Source organism: Chrysochloris asiatica, unplaced genomic scaffold (genome assembly GCF_000296735.1).
Source record: "Chrysochloris asiatica unplaced genomic scaffold, ChrAsi1.0 scaffold01336, whole genome shotgun sequence".
NCBI lineage: Eukaryota > Metazoa > Chordata > Mammalia > Afrosoricida > Chrysochloridae > Chrysochloris > Chrysochloris asiatica.
The window spans coordinates 14,378-15,260 of NW_006409854.1; positions in this window are offsets into that span (position 1 = coordinate 14,378).

Here is an 883-nt window from a genome sequence, read left to right on the forward strand (position 1 = left end):
CATAATGTTTTATCATGCTTGAAAGATATGCAATAAAACACAATATTTATAAATAAAGTAACTTCAGAATTGCATTGAAAACAGTCTGGCTAATTTCTACCAATATCCTTGTCCTTACCATGAATCCTGGTGTGACACTGCAGGATAATGCATTGTACCATACGATTAGTTTGAACACTAGGACAATTGTTGAAACCCACCAGCCACTCCTGGGAAAATCTATACAGGTTTGCTATAGGTTGCAACTGACTCAATAGCAATTAACGATAAAAAACAGTATCATGAATCAAGTAGCCACACAAACCCTCATCTCCTTCATATTCCTGAATTGCTTTGTCCATTGGTTTGCTATGAAGATTACACTCAGAGGGTAGTTTTATATGTTAAAACAGGTAACATTCACTAAAGCCAAGATGGTCTTCAACAGTTCTTTCTTCTACCCTCATTGCATGTCTAGAAAAAGATTTTGATCATCTCAAACAATTACCTAATTTAAAAAATAGCTTGTTTTAATGAATTTTTATAGAAAGAGTGAAGATATAAGAAACCAAACTACAAAAAACGATGGCCACATTCAGACAGTTAACAGAAAGAAGGAGCAAGTATTTGACTCATATTGTACTTCCCTGTCTTTTCGTTCTCACATTTTCTGATGCCCTAGACTGAGATGCAAACTATACACCTCCTGCTCTTTATATTCCCTGATAACTTTCCTCATATAATTAAAAAAGTATATTGTTGTGGTTTTAATTCACTTATGTAATTGACACTGTTGGGCAAATTACCATAGAGGGGGGCTTCATATAGTTCCTGGAAAACTCCACTATCTGTTCATTGTATTTTTCCACTACTGTCTTGCAGCACTCTTTCAAAAGGTACATAA